Below are 21,922 nucleotides of genomic sequence, written 5' to 3' on the forward strand. Positions count from 1 at the left end.
TTTGATAGAGGCAGTGGTTCTCAAACTGATTTGATCACACCTCCCTTCTTTGCATCTGTCGCATTCCCCCACGCCCCCAAGAATATATACGTATTGCCACCCTTACTTCTCTGCTGCTTCTGGCCACAGTGCTGAGTTCAGAGATGGCTGCCTGGCCAGCAGCCGCTGCTTTTGCTCTCCACTCTGCCTTCAGAACTTAATGGCCAGACGCCTACTGATCTGTCAGGAGGAATCAGCTTTGCTAGTTATTCGTTGCTGTGAATAAAATGTGTGCAGTATGTTTTTCCCCCTAAAGCTTCTCACACACACCCAGAATATATTCCACACCCCCTAGTTTGAGAGTCTCTGGGTTAAGGTATTGTGCTGTTGTTGTATTCCAAGCCTTAAGATGGTAAGATCTTTGAAACAGATGTTTAGAAAATCTCATCTATAATATTACAGCAGGATACACAGTGACAGCACTATTTAAATGATAATAATTGTAGATGTTTACAGCAAGTTTCATCCAAATGCAATATCGTATAAAAAAGAATTTAAGCCTTAAAAATGGGAGTTTAAAATAAACTATAATACACCCTTTAAAACAGCACTGCTGTTGTTGCTGCTCTATTGTAGTTAATAGGGTATCAGCATTGTCAGTTTTCCAACTTTTAGATTTTTATGGGTTATAGGAATATGTATATGTCAGAATCTATAGCAGCTTTAAAAAGTTTTTATTGAAGATCATTTTAGGCAGGTCGTGTAATGAACTCACTACTGTGCACAGCTGCCTGCTATTGGAAGAGGTCAGAACTGCTCAATTGTGTACTGCCAGTAGAGTTACTGCTAAACTAGTAGAGTTTCTTCTTTACCCCAAATGGTAAGATTGTGTGCTTTTGGAGGAAGAAAATCTGAGTTCAAAACCTGTTGCCACGAAGTTCCAAGTGTTCATGGTGTGAAGTTTAGCGACAACAATGAAATCTCAGAAAACAACAGATTTGTTATAGTAGATTGGAGATCTGGGCATTTGAGGTTACAAGGATATAACTGAGAGCAGAATTTGGCCTTTTATTTAGGAAATTCTCACTAAAAGAAATACTCCGTGCAGTTAAGATTCTTTTTTGGGGGGGGGGAAATCATATTACAAAAACATGAAGTTCCTTTTAAGAAGTAATAAATAGGGCTGACTAGAAAAACTGCAACAAACCATTTTCCATTGGAAGATTCAGTTCTGTCAAAATTGTCAAAATTTGCAAAAGCATGAATTTTTCAGAAGATTCATGTTGGAGAAAATGAAAAAAGTCTGAATCAAAACATCTCATTCTGACACTTTCAGAACTAAACATTTTGATTTTTCCCTTTGAAGTAACTTTTTGGTTTGTTTGTATTTAGTATTTTATTATATATCATCAAGTAAAAAGGTAAAAAGTAAAACAGAATGATTCACCTTTGTCAGAACAAAACAATCTGAAATTATTTCTTTTCTGACATTTTCATTCACAGAGAATTTCAGAATCTGTGGGTTCTGTTCTAAATCGAAATAAAACAAATTTTGAAATCTCAAATTCCTCCACAGAATGGATTTTTCATTTTCCACACAACTCTAGTCCCAATACGGACTATAATAAAGGACTACTCATATATACTGGGAATGTTCATATCTGTTTTCCTGATTAAAGCCACCAACTGAAATCATGAATATTTCATCAACATCTATAAAATGGAGGCCAATCTAACATTATTGCTAGGTGACATCATTACTGGGTGAGAAAAATACTGTGTCAGGACCTCTGGATATAGAACCCAGGTTTGCAGAGCTTGGGACCCCTGACATTGCCACCAGAAGGGCAGGTAGAACCACATCCAGGGAATACTGTGGAGATTGGGTACTACAGGAAGTACCACCCAAAGGGTTCAAAGTGACAGTACCCTCTGATTGGTCAAGTACATTATTTAACCCTGGAGGGTGCCCCAGGAAGTTGTCTGGGCAATCACACAGACTTCTGGCTTGCTATGACTCTTCACAATGTCTTGTCTTCTGATTGCCAGTCTCCACCCACGACCTGATTTTGACCCTGACTTTTGCTTATTGAACCAGGCTCTAGCAATTCCTCTGACATCTGCTCACAAACTACCGTCGTGTGGCTGTCCTTGATGTGTGGACACAAGCCCAGCAGTGAGCACTAGGCCAGATGACCTACACCCCAGTCCCATACATATTAGTTCAATGTTTCATTTTATTTCTCTTACGTGCACCATGCAACATGTAATTTATATTATGAGGTTTATATGCACGTATTTTATGAGCTTTATATGTTGTGCTCCTATAATTATTATTTTGCACAAAATTTAGAAAAAGGCACTTAAAAAAGAAAAAAAAGGAAAATTTGGGAAATAGACTATTCCCTAGTATAGATAAAAAAATAAATGACAGGGACTGTAGGAATTGTTAACATGTTCCTGGTGACTTTTTTCCATTACCTTATTGCATTAGAAGAGAATATTTTCTCATTTTATGTTTATTTTGTTTTTCTTTCAGTAGACACAGTCCTACCCATTAAAGTACTGTGGAAGCTCAAAGCTGGAACAGATTTGCCTTCATCTCACTCAGTGAAAATGCTTTTGATGTATTTCGGTCTTTATTTGCCTTTAAAATGTCAAGCAAAGCTGTCAACACCTTTTGCTGCTGTCACTGTGCTTGTCCTGTGCCTCTTTGTTGACCAGCCTGTTCTAACATCCCTCTCTTGTACCTGATGTACATTTTGACCTATATTATCAAAACATAGTATGTGAGCTACATGCATAAAATGTTTCAGATGCTTCATTGTTGCTCATTGAAATTGGAAGCATGTGAAGGACCAATGTCTGAAAAGTGGGTATAACAGATCTGTAAGTTATACTCCAACATATGAAATATGTGCCCGGTAACTCAGAAGGAGGAAATGGGATCTTGTGTTACACCTATTATAGCAATGACTAAAATGTGTAGCTATGGCTCTGCTATTATTATTTGTTTACCATAGCACCTAAAAGGCCTAGTCATGGGCTAGGATCCAGTTGTGCTCAGTGCTGTACAAAACAGAGGACAAAAAACAGTCCCTGTCCAAAGTGCTTACAAACAAAGTATAAGTCGAGCGTCAGCACGTGGACACAAACAGATGGGGAGTGAAGGGAAACAATGAGACTATATTGGTTAGCAGTAATCTTAGCACCCAAGCAGCCTAACCCTTGACCAGTTTTTTTTTATAGGCATCATGGCAAAGAAAGCTTTGAGGAGGATTTTGAAGGAAGAAAGAGATTTGGAAGAAAATATATTAAACTGGCAATGAAAATGAAGAAAAACTGAGAAGTGAAAAAAAGCCCTAAAGCTGTAATAGTTAAAGTTTGTTTATTTAATTTCAGATATTTTTGTTAACATATTTTATGTGGTTTTTTTTTTTAAATATCAGTGTTTGGTTTGTATGCAGGGTAGTTGTACCTGTGTTGGTCCCAGGATATTAGAGAAACAAGGTGATGAGGTAATGTCTTTTACTGGACCAAAAGCTTATCTCTCCACCAACAGAAGTTGGTTCAATAAAAGATATCTCATTCACCTTGTCTCTCTAGTGTTTGCCAGACATCCCCACAGCGCAGGAGCGGGAGAGACTGAGGAGAGCTCGCCTCAGCACACCCAAGGCAGCCCCCAGTCATGGCACCAGCCGGCCCTGCCCAGCTCCTGGGGCAGAGGAGGTTGCTGCTGCCAAGGGCCTGGCTTCCCGGCCCTATGTGGCGCCCAATCACATGGTGCCTGATCTCCCTGCCCTTCTTGGGCCGAGCAGGAAGCAGCATGAAGCTCGGCCATGGCTGCTGAGTGAGGCAGCATCGGATCGGCCTCTGTGCATGGGGCCCTGGAGCAGCTGCCCGGATGGCTGTGCAGCGCAGGTACCAGCCGCAGCACGGCCCCTGCCCCGACACAGGATACGGGGCCCCGCAGTCCTTCCATAGCCCTGTGCCCCCCCAACAGCGCTGCTCCTTGCACCCCCCTCCATGCAGCCCCCGAACCCCTTCTCCAACCAGCGCTGGCTCTAGGATTTTTGCCGCCCCCAAGCAAAAAAAAATTTTGACCGCTCCCGCTTCTTTTCATGCCGGCCCCTTGCTCTGACCCTTCCCAACCCTTTCCCCAAATCCCTGGCCCCGCCTCCTCCCCCAGGCGTGTCGCATTCCCCCCCTCCCCATTGCTTCCTAAGGCTTCCCCCCGCAACCTCCTGCCCTAGCTCACCTCCACTCCGCCTGCTCCCCTGAACACGCCACCGCTCCGCTTTTCCCCCTCCTTCTCAGGCAAGGGAGAGGTAGCATGTTCAGGGGAGCAGGCGGAGTGGAGGTGAGCGGGGGGGGGGGAGCGCAGGAAGCAACAGGGGGAGGGTAGAGGAACCACTCCCTGCCCCAGCTCACCTCCGCTCCACCGCTTCCCCCGAGCGCACCGCCGCTTGACTTCTCCTCCTTCCCTCCCAGGCTTGCCATGCCAAACAGCTGTTTGGCGCACGGCAAGCCTGGGAGGGAGGGGGGTGAAGCGGAGTGGCGGCGGCATACTCAGGGCAGCAGGTGGAGGTGGAGCAGAGGCGAGCTGGGGCACATTTCTAGGGGCGGCATGGCCGGCGCCGGAATGCCGACCCTAGAAACGTGCCGCCTCAAGCACCTGCTTGTTTTGCTGGTGCCTAGACCCGGCCCTGTCTCCAACAGCCCCCTTCTATAACCCTGAGCCCTACACCATACACCCTCCCTAGCGCTGCGAGTCGAGGCCCCCTTGGCCTGGGGCTGCCCCAGCCGAGCCACAGCCTAGCTGGGACTTTCTGGGGCGGCAACTGCCTACCCAACCCCCCCCGTTCCCCGTCCCCTGACCGCCCCCCCAGAACCTCCGCCCCCTCCAACTGCTCCCTGCTCCTTATCCGATCCCTCCTCCCAGCCCCAGCCTGGCCCCCTTACCATGCTGCATGTATGGATGCCACACAGCCCGCTGGAGCTCACAGCCCCACCCCCTTATGCTGCTCAAAGCGGCAGGCGCTGCAGAGCTGCCCAGGAGCGGTCCAGAGCGCTGGCACCGGTGGCGCGGCATGCTGAGGCTCTGCGAGATGGGGAGAAGGCCGGGGAGGAGCCGGGGGAGCCTCCCCGGCCGGGAGCTCAGGGAGCCCTAACAACCGGTTCTAAAACTGCTTCTAAATTTAACAACCGGTTCGCGTGAACCGGTACAAACTGGCTCCAGCTCACCACTGGGGCCAGGATTCATTTGAATTTCACTTATGTGACAATTTAGGGAATTTTGGTTTAAAATTCAGTTGAGTTTGGGGAAAGTAAAATGCTGTTATCCCTGATGGGAGATGACAGGACAAGAGATGGTACACCAAATGTACCTGAAGTCATCCTGCCTGAGACTGCAGTCCAGCACAGCTGGGCAAAGGAGCCTGGACCGGCTAAAAGGAGAGAGGGGAGAAGGGGGAAAAAAAAAGAAAGCTCCTGTCTTCTGCTGGGAGTGTCTCTCTGGTGATAAAAACAACAAGGAGTCCGGTGGCACCTTAAAGACTAACAGATTTATTTGGGCATAAGCTTTTGTGGGTAAAAAACCACTTCTTCAGATGCATGGAGTGAAAATTACAGATGCAGGCATTATATAATGACACATGAAGAGAAGGGAGTTACCTCACAAGTGGAAAACCCAGGGTTGACAGGGCCAATTTGATCAGGGTGGATGTAGTCCACTCCCAAAAATTGATGAGGAGGTGTCAATTCCAGGAGAGGCAAAGTTGCTTTTGTAGTGAGCCAGTCACTCCCAGTCCCTATTCAAGGTTCAGTTGTAACCCAGCCTGAGATGCTGCAGAAGAGGAGGAGCTGCAAGGCAGGGGAGCTGTAAGGCATTTGTGGGTGGACAAGGACAGAATTCCAGGCAAATCAGCAAATCAGGTGGCTACTTTACAGGAGCAGAGGAGGTTGGTGATTGCCCATCATGATGATTGCACATCCAATACCTGAGCTATTCAGGGAAGGGATGGTACACCTCTCCAGCTGGAGAGTAGATATGATTCTTGCTGCTATTAGGGAAGGAATGGTTAAAAATCTGGGAATCTAGTGAGGAAGATGAGAGTCAGCCACACATATTACTTGTGCCTCCTGGTGGCAGGTGCCCAGTGCAGGTAATCATTTAGTAGGGTGTCCGGTCACCTGATAAATTGGAATTCGAAGTGGATTGGGAGAAATCATCTCCTAAAGAAGCTGGGAAACAGCATTGGGGCTCTTAATATCTGGTAGGAGATGAATCCCTCTTGCCCACCCCCTTAACCTCAAATGAAGGGAGGGCAGTGGGATTTCAGCAATGGTGCTGGAACCCGGTTAACAGGCTCGAAAGGGGAGAGTGGATGATGGCAGCCCTTCACCAGATGGAACAGATTACAATAGGAAGGATGGCATGCACCGGATGAGTTATTGCCAGATAGTTCCCAGAACTATCTTACTATGTTATTTAATAAAGCTGCAGCCTAGCTAAACCACATTCCTGATGTCTTTTCTTGCCTTCCAGCGGTGTCTGGGACAATGCTTCTTGGACTTAACAGTGCCTCAGTTAACATTACTCTACTTTGAAAATATTATTCTGTAATGCACATGTCAGTTTCCAAGAGTGAGTTCCGTTAGCTCTCAGGATGTGTATATCCCTCTACGAATGTCATCCGATACAAACTTGACTATGAGTTTCTGTTGTCTTTATTTTATTTTCTTCTTCCCAATATTATGATGAAGTTTGAATAAATAGACGTCCGTGTCAGACATTTCCATATTCTGTGCCTTTTCATGTGGTTACTCAGTACTGTTTCCAGAGATGATGATAAAATCTGTACAACTACGGATGCTGAGAGATCATCACTGCAGGGGAAAAAATGATCATCTGACAAAGATTTCACTGTATACGGTCTCATTTTGGATTGCAGCCAACTCTTTGTTGGCAACGTCTACTCATTAAGAGATCGATCCTGCAAAATGTTTAGTGCTCTGGCCCTGATCCAGACAAGCACTTAAGCACGTGCTTGATTTTAAGCAGATGAGTTGGCACATGGAAATCAATCTGTTTAAATACTTTTCAGGTGTTATATTGAGTTTGTTTAAATCATTAATCAACAAGACATCAAGTGGTCAAGCTCAATTGGTTTATTAATTAAAGATTAGACATCTAAAATTATTCAGCACGATACAGAAAGAAAATACACTCACCAATCTGGGGTCCAGCACCTGAAGCCCACGATGATCTGAATTGCTTCACAGTTTTATGGGTGTTATAGACCACTTATTTACTTGTTTCTACACTTTGTCATGAATTATGTAACTAACATTGTCCAATCAACAGCAAAATGTGGTTGCTGGGTCTAGTGTGTGGGTGCTGTTGCTAGCCTGTGATATACAGCGGGTCAGACTAGATGATCTGGTGGTCCCTCCTGGCCTTAAATTCTATGACTTTTTGACTCCCCTTTCCTCCTCCCCTCGCCCCCGGTTGAATTGATCTGGATGTGCAATACAATCATCAAAAGCTTATGATCTGTAGATGGCAAAAGTGGATTTGTTTTATCAAATCAGCTAGATTGTAACTAACTGGCATCACCAATGGAGGTCATTATGTTTTCTCACTGGAAGACTGTTTGCTTCATAGAGCTCACCTGAGCACAAGTTTCCTTAGCAAAACCATAAAAAGCTTCCATGTGACTTTTAATAAGTGAGATTTTATGTTATCTCAGTCTATTTCCTTCTGTTAATTAATACAAATGGAATTTTATTTTCTCAAGTACAGTGAGCTAAGAAAATTCAACAGCAAATACTTTAAAACAGTCTCAATATTGGCATAAAAACAGGATGTGACAGAATAACCACAAATGACAAGAATTGTTAATCAAATAATTTAATATAAGACTAACTAGTTTGTTATAATGCCTTGGGGAAAATGCAAGAAAATGTTTTAAGATTCATACTACACTAGTAGTTGCTGTACAAGTCCGGTGGTTTATAGCTTTGCTTTTTTTATGCCTCTTTGTTTTGTGGTAATTGGCTTATTGTTATTTACTGATGGCAGTTATAGGTTTTATAAATTTCCATTTTCCTATCTTCCTTAATTTACAGAGACTAACAAGACTTGTGTTCACTGAAGATAACACAAATACAAACAAATTAATATTATCCTATTTTAGGGTGGATAAAAATCAATGATCTTTTTTTAAAAAAAAGCAAAAAAATCGGTTTTTATTTAAATTAGATTTTTTGATAAAATGCTTTTTGAGGGGAAAAAACCTATCTAAAGATAATTTTAAGATACAATGTAAGATAAGATAATTATAAGATAGATAGTTATAAAATACATTATATCTCAAAGATATCTCATCATGGAATAGGGATTATAAATTCTAATTCTATAGTATGAGATAATATATTCATGTAATGTTTAAGAAAAGTTTTGTAAATGAGTTCCAATAGTTCATTGATTAGGGACCCAATCTTATGGGGTTCTAGGGGCTTCTGTATAGATTATTTAGGTTAATCTTTCTATCTATCCAATGGGACTCAGTGCTCAGTCTAGAAGATACCATCAGAGATGCTTACTTTTGCAGTTCTCAAACTGTGGATTTGTGTCTCCAGAGATAACCTGTTTGTTAAAAGCAAAAATGTTTTAACATAAATAATATAGAGAGGTGAGAAATAACAGACGTCAACCCTATTGTCCCTCTGCAAATTTGTGTACATAGAGTCAATCCCTTACCTCTCTCTAAAAGTGCAAAGCTTCAAAAAGTTCAATGAATAGAAGATTGTTGGGGGCAGAATAGATCTGGACAAGGAGAAAAAGTCTGGAGATAAATGTGAGAAGGGAGGGACAGGCAGTAGAAACAAAAGTGAAACTGTTTGAGCAGCATATTTCAGAAGTCTTGAGGTCTTTCTGAGTGTAGCCTTCATTGATTTGAGATCTACCATACCATTCTCTCACTAGAAGGGAAAATCTATAATGGCAGCAGGCTGTAAAAGAGACCCAGTTTGGGAATAAGAATTATTCAAGAAATCTATGTTTGCTGATGATGTTTTAAAGAAAGTCACACCAGTGAACTGGTGGAAGTCACTTAAGCACTGTGATAATCTCACTTTAAATAGCAGTAGCTTCTTCTGCCAGTGTAGATAGAATATTTTCTTCCGTTGGACTAATTCATTCCAAATTGAGAAATCGTTTGGGACCTGAAAAAGCAGGAAAAGTTGTTTTTCTTTTCCAGATTATGAACAAAACAGGGAAATGAAGGTGAAGACAACTGAGTTAGCTGCAGAAGTCAGTATTTAAGTTTCTCATGTTGACCTGGCTGACATAGTTGATTTAATTTTTGTTTGTTTGTTTTTTTTAAAAAAAATTCATTTAACTAATTTTAGTTAAATACAATTTTAACAAAAACAAATCTGAATTTAAAAAACTTGAATGTTTAACGAAATTCAAAAATTCATATGCTTGTTTTGTTAAAATATTATATATGTTTGCTGTTGAAGAAAAAAATCCAGAATATGTAATGTTGTTGTTTTAGTTAAATAAAACAATTTAAATGTCTGTCTGGTGATGTTCTCCTCCTAATACAGAATGGCAAGAAAATCCTCCAAATATTAATGATTAACCTGTTGAATTGGAGATAGTTCACTTCCCAATGACTTCATAAATATCTGCTTCAATTACATTTGGTAAATGAAATAACCAAACAATCATTCATTTTCTGATATAGCTGTAAAACTAATCTGAAAAGTTTTCAGAATAAATCACTTTAAAAATGTATAGTGTGTACCTTCTAAAAATGAAACCTACATCTATCTGAGTCGTGAAGAATATGTATTAAGGTTATAACAACCAACAAGAATGCACTTTTATGTAGAAATCCATGATTAAATCGAGTCTTCCCAACTAGTGATTTAAATCAAATCCACCCTGTCATATTTAAAATTTAGTGGCAACACAACATTTTAAATACATGAGAGGTACTCTGATACTACAGTGAGAGGGGGCAGATAAATACCATGATTAGCGAAAACGAGAGAGATTAGATAAATTCATTTATCGTTTAAATTATGATCCCAGTATTTTCTAAATTTTCCATATTTTTCTATTTAGATATTATGCATTTACTGAGTTGAATGATTGCATGGTTTATTAGCAACCTTTGATCACATCTTAAATTGACAGCGCTGCTGATTTTGTAAACGTGGCAACCTCTGCATCACCCCATCACATCCCATCAGAGAAACAGAAAGGGAAGAGAAGGGTGATCATACTTGTCCACTCATCAGCACTTCAAAGAATCTATACTGAGCTTATCCTGAAGTTTAGTTGAAGTTTGTTAGCTTAGAATAGCTATTAAAACCTACACAACACACAGAAAATCATCCAGCTAGCTAGATTAAAATCCTTTATAGATGTCAAAATACTGAAAAAACACAACTGATTTAATAATCCCTTACCACCAGCGGGTCCTAGATGCTTGCCATGAAAATGTATTACCTTTGTTGCAGGAAATACCAGCCAGATCCTATTAGTGTTAAGTAAGTGAATTTCCAAGACTTTCAAAACATTTCATATCTATATCTTTGACTTTTTATTTTTTAATAAAAAATATTTTGCAGGCATTGAGAGAATTTCTCTAGAGTGAATTAGAAAAAATATTGGAACATAGGACATAAAAACTGATATGCTAACAAAAAAAAAGTGATAAACTGTTCCATCCCACTAGACATTGATGATTTGCTGCCCTTGTGGGACCAGGTATACAGAGAAGGGGCTTGGTTCACTTCCAGATGGTTTTTGCTGGTGAAACCCAGGGTGTAGGATTCCTGTGGCAGAAATTTTACCTAGAGGTGGGTTGCAGCTGGTCAATCCACCTATAACTCCTGCTTTGCTAGGTGTCCAGAACTGGACTCACTGTTATCTCAAAAAAGCACAGCAAGGATGAGACCAGCACAGTGCTTCTTTGGGCAGCTTCCACTAGCAGGGTTTTTCTGCAACCCTCGTTCAAGTTTAAAGAGACTTTTCACTGGCAGAATCACTCAGACAATGGGAGTGCAAACAAAGTCTGCCCTCTCTGGGGTACTCACTGACGCAAAGGGTGCAATTCAAATCAACATGTGCTAGTAGTGATGACTGTATCTGTGGAGTGGGTAAATTCCAGTTTTTGAGCAGAGGGTTAACTGGAGTCTGGCATTGAAGAGCCTTGCCATTAAGGAATGGGGCTGGGCCCAGCTAGTGAGCTAAGGAATTGTATACAAAGGGAGAAATCTCTTTTGTATTTAGATATTTTGATTGCAAGAAGTATTATTTCTTGGTTTAGTTGGAATTCCTGCTGCAGAAAGCCATTTACTTTGCATTATTCTGTTGACACCTGAATCATTTTCAGTGCTCGTGAGTGATCATTTTAACTGTAGCCAATGGGATCAATAGATAAAGACCCTCTAATATAAATGGAGTATTAACCTTTTGAACACTGACACTGCTCATGTGACTGGAAAGCGATTTCCAGTTTCCTGCCAGCAATCATAGTCTAGCCATTCTCTCTTCTGTCTGCCTATGTGTGGGCCACACTGAAGTCAGTAGGAGCTGCTGGGTGCTCAGCACTTTTGAAAATCAGGCCATTCATTTAGGCACCTAATTACGGACTTGGGAGACTAATTTTAGGCAACCATTTCTGACAATCTTGGCAGAAGTGTGTTGACACCAGCACTGTAAAAACAATCTTTCTTATGGCTAACAGCAGTAATCCAAGCAACATTTGTGAAGTAAATAATAATTGGGCAGGGCATGCAACAGTGTCAGTTGGTGGAACAGAAGTTTACTACAAAGTGTAATATGTCTGCTCTGAAGAAATACAAACACATGGGCACAATGGGAATGCAAGATATCAGCAAGGAGAGAGGGGTTTAGCATTTTTAGGGTTTCTCTACACATGAAAGTTAATCTGGAATAAGGTAAACTGTGAATTTAAAACAGATTTACTATTCCCAATTAACTCCATATGCAGATGCTCTTATTCTGGAATAAGAGTGTCTTAATTACAGATGAGTTTAATTCAAGTGAAGGGAAGACTGTCATTTTGTATAGAGGGACTTTGATACCACAGATGGGGAGGACTACAGTGACCTGGCTGGAGGGCTGAGTCACGAAAGAGCACCCTGATTCCCAGAGGAAAAAAGAGATCACAGGGAGAGGAACCGACAGAAGGAGGCATGGAACCTGTGAAGAGCTAATCCCCAGAGAAACCAGAAGGAGGTGCCCTAGTGGTGAGTGGGCCACATGACACAACCTAAAGTCAAGATTGCAAGAGCTCAAAAAAACAAAGAGGAAAAGTCCAGAAAGGACCTGCCTTGACAGAAGGCCTCCTTGGAATTGTAGACAATTCCACAATTGTTAGCTAATTACAGGACCATTTAACTGATTATCTTAAGCTATTTACATTTAATTCATCTGTTTTCTAATTCAAAGACTTCAGTAACAAGAAGTCAGTGATACATCAAGTTATGAGAACAATGCATCAAAACTAACCTGCTTTAGCTGATTAAGTACACTGAAAGGAGAGTATCACAGCCTTCAGCATATCAAAAGAGATTGAGTCTTTTTTCATTTTCTCGCCTCTGTAACATTGGGAAAAGAAAAAAGTTGTCAGTTAACAAAACTTCTAACTTTGATAAAACTAGGATTAGAAAGAATATAGAAACATTTTGAAAATTAACATGTTAAGAATACGGTAACAAAGGCAGCCTTAGGTTTCATAGAATATCAGGGTTGGAAGGGACCTCAGGAGGTCATCTAGTCCAACCCCCTGCTCAAAGCAGGACCAATCCCCAACTAAATCATCCCAGCCAGGGCTTTGTCAAGCCTGACCTTATAAACTTCTAAGGAAGGAGATTCCACCACCTCCCGAGGTAACCCCCATTCCAGTGCTTCACCACCCTCCGAGTGAAAAAGTTTTTCCTAATATCCAACCTAAATCTCCCCCACTGCAACTTGAGACCTTTACTCCTTGTTCTGTCATCTGCTATGACTGAGAACAGTCTAGATTCATCCTCTTTGGAACCCCCTTTCAGGTAGTTGAAAGCAGCTATCAAATCCCCCCTCATTCTTCTCTTCCGCAGACTAAACAATCCCAGTTCCCTCTGCCTCTCCTCATAAGTCATGTGTTCCAGTCCCCTAATCATTTTTATTGCCCTCCGCTGGACGTTTTCCAATTTTTCCACATCCTTCTTGTAGTGTGGGGCCCAAAACTGGACACAGTACTCCAGATGAGGCCTCACCAATGTCGAATAGAGGGGAACGATCACGTCCCTCCATCTGCTGGCAATGCCCCTACTTATACATCCCAAAATGCCATTGGCCTTCTTGGCAACAAGGGCACACTGTTGACTCATATCTAGCTTCTCTTCCACTGTAACCCCTAGGTCCTTTTCTGCAGAACTGCTGCCTAGCCATTCTGTCCCTAGTCTGTAGCGGTGCATGGGATTCTTCCGTCCTAAGTGCAGGACTCTGCACTTGTCCTTCTTGAACCTCATCAGATTTCTTTTGGCCCAATCCTCTAATTTGTCTAGGTCCCTCTGTATCCTATCCCTACCCTCCAGCATATCTACTTCTCCTACCAGTTTAGTGTCATCTGCAAATTTGCTGAGGGTGCAACCCATGCCATCCTCCAGATCATTAATGAAGATATAGAACAAAACCAGCCCAAGGACCGACCCTTGGGGCACTCCACTTGATACCGGCTACCAACTAGACATTTAGCCATTGATCACTACCCGTTGAGCCCGACAATCTACCCAGCTTTCTATCCACCTTATAGTCTATTCATCCAATCCATACTTCTTTAACTTGCTGGCAAAAAATACTGTGGGAGACTGTGTCAAAAGCTTTATTTGCTGACTTTATTTGCTAAAGTCAAGGAACAACACGTCCACTGCTTTCTCCTCATCCACAGATCCAGTTATCTCGTCATAGAAGGCAATTAGATTAGTCAACTATGACTTGCCCTTGGTGAATCAATGCTGACTGTTCCTGATCACTTTCCGCTCATGTAAGTGCTTCAGAATTGATTCCTTGAGGACCTGCTCCATGATTTTTCCGGGGACTGAGGTGAGGCTGACTGGCCTGTAGTTCCCAGGATCCTCCTTCTTCCCTTTTTTAAAGACGGGCACTACATTAGCCTTTTTCCAGTCGTCCGGGACCTCCCCCGATCGCCATGAGTTTTCAGAGATAATGGCCAATGGCTCTGCAATCATATCTGCCAACTCCTTTAGCACTCTTGGATGCAGCGCATCCAGCCTCATGGACTTGTGCTCGTTCAGATTTTCTAAATAGTCCCGAACCACTTCTTTCTTCACAGAGGGCTGTTCACCTCCTCCCCATGCTGTGCTGCCCAGTGCAGTAGTCTGGGAGCTGACCTTGTTCGTGAAGACAGAAGCAAAAAAAGCATTGAGTACATTAGCTTTTTCCACATCCTCTGTCACTAGGTTTCATGTTAACATTTCTTTATTTTGATTATCAGTCTGTAATATTAGCAAATGTTGGAGGCTTGAACTACAAAGTAAGCTTCAGTCTAATCAGTCTTACTTAAGGTACCAACATTTGGGAAAAGGGACAAGTACAGGTGTTTGAACATTTCAAAGTCAATGGAAGTGTGTGTGGGGAGAGGAAGGAGGAGGGGATGGTTTTTAGATTTACTGTGAAACAGTTATTCTCCTGTGAAGTCTAAATTCCCTCTTTACTAAGGATTAAAGGCATAGGTAAATTCTGTATGTATAGCAGTTGACAGTTCAAATGCTTGGAAGCTACTCTCTCTCTGTGTTTACTTTTCATTCTGTGTGGGGAAAGCCAGCCATATGTGGCGCCTATCTGGAGAGCAAAGAGGGCTCAATCTAGCAGACTAGACCATTCCCCAAATAAAACCACGTTGCATGTCCTCTCCTTCCCTTCCAGGGGACTGCGAGGCAGCCAGCCAAGGAGACCAGGTGGAGTCCACACAGGCATAGTTTACCAACTATACCAGTCTGCCCATGCAATCTTTAAACTCTGGGGGAATTCCTGATACTGAACAGTCCGAAACCTTGTTCTTGAAAGGCAATTTCCCAGACTAACAACAGTCATTAAACAGGACTTAAGGCTGTAAACATTTATCAGTTATTTTGGGTGGGCAAGGGAGCTTCAGCAGAACATAGTGTATCAAATCCTGAAATCTTTGTTCTCTTCTTATTTGGGCAAAATTCTACCTGAAACCAATAGTCCTGTATTTTTGAGCACACTAAGTTCTTTTAAAGTCCCCCACCCCATTTTTTTTTAAATATAGATACCTACCTTAACTCCAATTTAATGAGTTTTTACTTGGAAATTCAGGATATACTTTTCACTGAGACATTAAATGTTATCATTATTTAATTAATTGTATTGTGGTAGCACATAGGAGCCTCAGTCATAGACCAGGATCCCATTGTGCTGGGAGCTGTACAAACACAGAACAAAAGGCAGTCCCTGCCCCAAATAGCTTACAGTTGAAGTCGCACTGTTGAGCCCGATGATAAGGTTGAGCAAGTGCAGCTGAGAGGCAAGTCAGAGCCCAGAGGAAAATATGTATGTCATGATAGTTAAGTTTCTACATTTCCTAGAAAAAGGAAATGGCAACATCTTGCACTGTTAGCCTGCCACCATTGACCTCTAGTTTAGTTCTCATTCCAGACATGCCCCCAAATCTGAACAAATAAAATTGATGTTAAAAAATTCAGTGAGGAACTAAGATGTGTGTGTAATAGTAGTTCCCAAAATCCCACTGGGTGCCTGCCTGCAACTTTAAGCATCTAAATACCTTTAGAACTCTGCCCCAGAGAACCTGGTATCCAGACACACTAATCTTTCTGCACTATGGAAAAATAATTTTCAGTGAACTACTGAAAATGGAAGGCTTTTATTAACAGAAATCTGGCAAACCTGAATCTATACTTACATATTGTTTCTGGAACTTAACTGAAATACTTAACTGTGAGAAACAAAAACTGCTTGTTTGGCCCCCAAATCCTAAAAATATTTAGTATGCAAAAGTTACCATTTTTTTCTTGTCCTTCGTATTTAATGTGTCTAGAGAGAGAAATACACATAATCACTGTGACAGAATTTTGGTAATAATAGCAGCCTAGAGATGGCGATTTTTGTATACATTTAAAAATAAACAGAGCTGTATTAATACCCAGGGGTAAAAATAATAAGTGGACAACTTGTTCCTATCTTGAGCTAGTTAATTATTAGATTTTATATATAGAAAGTTTTACAAAGTGTCCCCACCTTCTGATAAGTGTTTTTTTGGGATCACCCAATAGCCCCACTCAATACAAACAAGTTTTCTTGCAGTGAATGCCATGCAAGCAAAACCCTGCACGTGTGCAGAGCCCCAGTATAGTCAGCTGGACTCCCAAATGGTAAAAGGGTCAGTTTGCTCAGGACCCATTGTGCTATTAGGGCCTAATCTTTCATTTTATACTCCAATTCACTCTGTTCTACAAGGAATGTTGTGTTCTATCAGGCAAATACCAACATAAAAATCATTCCTTTCCTGCACTGCAGAAGGACTCTTAAAGGGCCAGGACTTGAAGGCTGGGATTCTTAAAAGTGCTCAGCATTAGCTTAACTCTGCTCCTACTGAAGTTAATGAGAGTTTTACCACTGACCTCAGTGTGAATGTAACTAGGCCAACATTTAGCACTTCTGAAAATCACACCTCAAGTTTTTTTTTTTTCAGTTTATGATTTTGAGTAATTTTCTGACTCACATCACTATTTTGCAAATTATCAGGAGTGAAAAATAAAGTGAAGGTAATTATTTGTTTAAGGCATACCTGCCTCTAATTACAGCCATCTGATTCCTTGTTGCAGCCAAATTTGCTCTTCTCATCTTTCCAAGAGGAAATAATTTTGCCCTGGTATCTATCAGAATCCTTCTGTTCCCAGCTAAATGCCCTCCCTTCTATCTTTTCATTAGGTCTCCCATCACTGTGGTAACTGACTGCTTACTACTTAATCTACAAGTCAAAAACTCAAACAGAAAAAAAAGAGGCTCGAGAAAAAAAAACTAGATTCTAATCAAATTAAAATATTAATTTTGGTGAGGTCTCTATTCTAAAAGACAATATGGCAGGAAAGGTCTTAATAGTCTAATAGTTTGAATATAAGCTATAAGTTCACCATGCAGAAAAAAATGGATTTGTGATTTTTAGAGAATCTAGTGAATGTAAAGAAATGTATAATAGATATTCCTGCCTCTAAAGCTTGTCCGTTAAATGTTATTTTTAATAAATTGAAATGTTACTTTTAATAAACATTATGATAGTGTCACTATCAGAAAGCCATGAGAGATAAATCTGGATGTGCTAAATATGGCCATGATCTTGCACTGGATCTGTTCAGACTAGCCCATGTCTTTAGTGGGCCTCTGTGGAGGTATAAGGGTCTACACATGGTTCCAGTTTAGAGGCTGCTGTTTGGAGGTGTTAGCTGGACTCCATTTAAACACACTTTCAATCTAAATTCTATTTTTAAAAGAAACTGTGGTTTGCAAATATTATACATCTTTAATTTTCCTATTAACCCACTGATGTAAAATAAATTCTTTCATTTTGCATTAATGCACTTCTCCTCAACAAGCCCAACAAAAAACAAAACAATATGAAGTTTGGAAGCCAAGCCATTTTGATAAGCCATTAACAAGAGTATCAAAAAGTCAGTAACAAGTAAATGTTTTTAAAACACTATCATTCAAAGGTGTCTTCTGATTTTCCCCCCAAACTTCACTGAAAATTTCAACCTCGGTTATAATGTATCATGTGGAATTTCAGGAGGATCAGTTTGTTTTGGGAGAATTTAGGGGATCTGCTTTGTAAATCCAGCTTGTAATGGGCAGCCAGCTTTGCCTCTAGCTATGAAGTGGTTACTGTAGCTCCATAATATTACTTTAATGCTAGCCAATGTTCAGCAACACCCAGTGCCCATTTGAGTCAATGGGAGTCTTTCCATTTATTTCAATGGGAAGTTGGAAGACTTCTAATGTCTGCTCCAAAGAGCTTAATTCTAAAAGAAGAAACATGTGAAAGACAGGTGACTGCATACAACATAGAAGCAATCTTTTTTGTACAACTTGTGAAAAAAATACTATGAAAAATAAATTTGTACACGCTTAATAGTTGATACTAAGCCCTGGTCTACACTAGGAGTTGAGGTCGAATTTAGCAGTGTTAAATCGATTTAACCCTGCACCCGTCCAAACGATGAAGCCCTTTTTTCGACTTAAAGGGCTCTTAAAATCGATTTCCTTACTCCACCCCCGACAAGGGGATAAGCGCTGAAATCGGCCTTGCTGGGTCGAATTTGGGGTACTGTGGACACAATTAGACGGTATTGGCCTCCGTGAGCTATCCCAGAGTGCTCCATTGTGACCGCTCTGGACAGCACTCTCAACTCAGATGCACTGGCCAGGTAGACAGCAAAAGGCCCGTGAACTTTTGAATTTTAATTTCCTATTTGGCCAGCGTGGCAAGCTGTAGGTGACCATGCAGAGCTCATCAGCAGAGGTGACCATGCAGAGCTCATCAGCAGAGGGGACCATGATGGAGTCCCAGAATCGCAAAAGAGCTCCAGCATGGACCGAACGGGAGGTACGGGATCTGATCGCTGTATGGGGAGAGGAATCCGTGCTATCAGAACTCCGTTCCAGTTTTCGAAATGCCAAAACATTTGTCAAAATCTCCCAGGGTATGAAGGACAGAGGCCATAACAGGCACTCGAAGCAGTGCCGCGTGAAACTTAAGGAGCTGAGGCAAGCCTACCAGAAAACCAGAGAGGCGAATGGCCGCTCCGGGTCAGAGCCCAAAACATGCCGCTTCTATGATGAGCTGCATGCCATTTTAGGGGGTTCAGCCACCACTACCCCAGCCGTGTTGTTTGACTCCTTCAATGGAGATGGAGGCAACCCGGAAGCAGGTTTTGGGGATGAGGAAGATGATGATGATGATGTTCTAGACAGCTCACAGCAAGCAAGTGGAGAAACCGGTTTTCCCGACAGCCAGGAACTGTTTCTCACCCTGGACCTGGAGCCAGTACCCCCCAACCCACCCAAGGCTGTCTCCCGGACCTGCCAGGCGGAGAAGAGACCTCTGGTGAGTGTAGCTTTTAAAATACTATACATGGTTTAAAAGCAAGCATGTTTAATGATTAATTTGCCCTGGCATTCGCGGCTCTCCTGGATTTACTCCCAAAGCCTTTGCAAAAGGTTTCTGGGGAGGGCAGCCTTATTCCATCCACCATGGTAGGACACTTTACCACTCCAGGCCAGTAGAACGTACTCGGGAATCATTGTAGAACAAAGCTTTGCAGTGTATGTTTGCTGGTGTTCAAACAACATCCGTTCTTTATCTCTCTGTGTTATCCTCAGGAGAGTGATATCATTCATGGTCACCTGGTTGAAATAGGGTGCTTTTCTTAAGGGGACATTCAGAGGTGCCTGTTCCTGCTGGGCTGTTTGCCTGTGGCTGAACAGAAATGTTCCCCGCTGTTAGCCACGGGGAGGGTGGAGGGGCTAGCCACGCGCTGGGGGGAGGCAAAATGCGACCTTGGAATGAAAGCACATGTGCTATGTATGTAATGTTTACAGCAAGGTTTACTGTGAAAGCGTGTACCCATTGTTCTATAAAATGTGTCTTTTTAAATACCACTGTCCCTTTTTTTCCCACCAGCTGCATGTGTTTCAAGGATCACAGGATCTTCTCCTTCCCAGAGGCTAGCGAAGATTAGAAGGCGAAAAAAACGCACTCGCGATGAAATGTTCTCTGAGCTCATGCTGTCCTCCCACACTGACAGAGCACAGATGAATGCGTGGAGGCAGACAATGTCAGAGCGCAGGAAAGCACAAAATGACTGGGAGGAGAGGTGGTGGGCTGAAGAGAGTCAGTGGCGGGCTGAAGAGAGGGCTGAAGCTGAAAGGTGGCAGCAGTGTGATGAGAGGAGGCAGGATTCAACGCTGAGGCTGCTGGAGGATCAAACTAATATGCTCCAGCGTATGGTTGAGCTGCAGGAAAGGCAGCAGGAGCACAGACCACCGCTACAGCCCCTGTGTAACCAACCGCCCTCCTCCCCAAGTTCCATAGCCTCCGCACCCAGACGCCCAAGAACGCGGTGTGGGGGCCTCCGGCCACCCAGCCGCTCCACCCCAGAGGATTGCCCAAGCAACAGAAGGCTGGAATTCAATATGTTTTAAAGTTCTAAACTTTTAAAGTGCTGTGTGGCCTTGTCCTTCCCTCCTCCACCACCCCTCCTGGGCTACCTTGGTACTTATCCCCCTATTTGTGTGATGAATTAATAAAGAATGCATGAATGTAAAGCAACAATTACTTTATTGCCTCTGTAAGCGGTGATCGAAGGGAGGAGGGGAGGGTGGTTAGCTCACAGGGAAGTAGAGTGAACCAAGTGTGTGTGTGGGGGGGTTTCATCAACGAGAAACAAACAGAACTTTCACATTGTAGCCTTGCCAGTCATGACACTGGTTTTCAAAGCTTCTCTGATGCGCACCGTGCCCTCCTGTGCTCTTCTAACCACCCTGGTGTCTGGCTGCGTGTAACCAGCGGCCAGGCAATTTACCTCAACCTCCCATCCCGCCATAAATGTCTGCCCCTTGCTCTCACAGATATTGTGGAGTGCACAGCAAGCAGTAATAACAATGGGAATATTGGTTTCACTGAGGTCTAACCGAGTCAGTAAACTGTGCCAGCGCGCTTTTAAACGTCCAAATGCACATTCTACCACCATTCTGCACTTGCTCAGCCTGTAGTCGAACAGCTCCTGACTACTGTCCAGGCTGCCTGTGTATGGCTTCATGAGCCATGGCATTAAGGGGGTAGGCTGGGTCCCCAAGGCTAACTATAGGCATTTCAACATCCCCAACGGTTATTTTCTGGTCTGGGAATAAAGTCCCTTCCTGCAGCTTTTGAAACAGACCAGAGTTCCTGAAGATGGGAGCGTCATGTACCTTTCCCGGCCATCCCACGTTGATGTTGGTGAAACGTCCCTTGTGATCCACCAGTGCTTGCAGCACTATTGAAAAGTACCCCTTGCGGTTTATGTACTCTCCGGCTTGGTACTCCGGTGCCAAGATAGGGATATGGGTTCCGTCTATGGCCCCACCACAGTTAGGGAATCCCATTGCAGCAAAGCCATCCACTATGACCTGCACATTTCCCAGGGTCACTATCCTTGATATCAGCAGATCTTTGATTGCTTTGGCTACTTGCATCACGGCAGCCCCCACAGTAGATTTGCCCACTCCAAATTGATTCCCGACTGACCGATAGCTGTCTGGCGTTGCAAGCTTCCACAGGGCCTTTGCCACTCACTTCTCAACTGTGAGGGCTGCTCTCATCTTGGTATTCTTGCGCCTCAGGGCAGGGGAAAGCAAGTCACAAAGTTCCATGAAAGTGCCCTTATGCATGCGAAAGTTTCGCAGCCACTGGGAATCATCCCAGACCTACAACACTATGCGGTCCCACCAGTCTGTGCTTGTTTCCCGGGACCGGAATCGGTGTTCCACCGCATGAGCCTACCCCATTAGCACCATGATGCCCACATTGCTAGGGCCTGTGCTTTGAGAGAAGTCTGTGTCCATGTCCTCATCACTCTCGTCACCGCGCTGATGTTGCCTACTCGCCCGGTATCGCTTTGCCAGGTTCTGGTGCTGCATATACTGCTGGATAATGCGTGTGGTGTTTAATGTGCTCCTAATTGCCAAAGTGATCTGAATGGGCTCCATGCTTGCCATGGTATGGCGTCTGCACAGAAAAAAGGCGTGGAACGATTGTCTGCCGTTGCCTTGACGGAGGGAGGGGCGACTGACAACATGGCTTACAGGGTTGGCTTA

At 42.8% G+C, this 21,922-nt stretch overlaps 1 long non-coding RNA gene across 1 annotated transcript in view; it reads left to right on the forward strand.

Annotated features, from left to right (window-relative positions):
- The window catches only part of LOC122464978, a 58,195-nt gene extending 55,459 nt beyond the window's left edge, over window positions 1-2,736 (forward strand). The window contains exon 5 of the long non-coding RNA XR_006289455.1: window positions 2,519-2,736. This is a non-coding gene — a long non-coding RNA (uncharacterized LOC122464978). The remainder of the gene's footprint in view (window positions 1-2,518) is intronic.
- Window positions 2,737-21,922: the final 19,186 nt, after the last annotated feature.

The sequence above is a fragment of the Chelonia mydas genome, chromosome 3 (genome assembly GCF_015237465.2).
Source record: "Chelonia mydas isolate rCheMyd1 chromosome 3, rCheMyd1.pri.v2, whole genome shotgun sequence".
Taxonomy (NCBI): domain Eukaryota; kingdom Metazoa; phylum Chordata; order Testudines; family Cheloniidae; genus Chelonia; species Chelonia mydas.